Consider the following 615-nt stretch of genomic DNA (forward strand, 5'->3'; position numbering starts at 1 on the left):
GGAACTGGTAAAAGAAAGGAGCCAGGGGCTCCTCCCAAGCCCACGGGACCCCTGAGGAACAGATCCTCAAACAACCTCAAGAGTAAAAATAAATTGGTTATCTGGGCCAATTGTAGGGTCTTAAACACCCAAGAGGAAAGTACAACCAAAGATTAAAGGGATCAATATAATTATTTAAGAGTCCATGTGTATAGCTAAATGCTACATGATAAGAAACAGTGCCAGACAAGAGATACCTTCCTTTGAGCTGTTGGCCAGGGTGGCCCAAGAGACTCCCAGACAGTAACGCAGCATAGAACTGGGAAAATGAAGAGCAGATCCCAATCTTATCTAAAGGAATATAGACAACTGATTGCTGCTGATGAGGAACAGATGACTTTCCTAAAACAAGGAACTCTAGATACGCTGACTAGATTCAGGGGATGGACAAGCACTGGAGAATGGCTGGGAGCACCGACAATACAGTGGGTAGTAACAGGGATGACAGAGTCTATGGGCTCCAGTTTAGCAGGGAGACTATGGAAGTGTTCCATTTGGGAAGTGGGTATATAGATGAATAAGATTGTGTGGGATGTTCTGTATGATATAAACACAAAAAAAATCAACAAATTAAAA

This window comes from Nannospalax galili, unplaced genomic scaffold (genome assembly GCF_000622305.1).
Source record: "Nannospalax galili isolate Female #2095 unplaced genomic scaffold, S.galili_v1.0 scaffold329, whole genome shotgun sequence".
NCBI lineage: Eukaryota > Metazoa > Chordata > Mammalia > Rodentia > Spalacidae > Nannospalax > Nannospalax galili.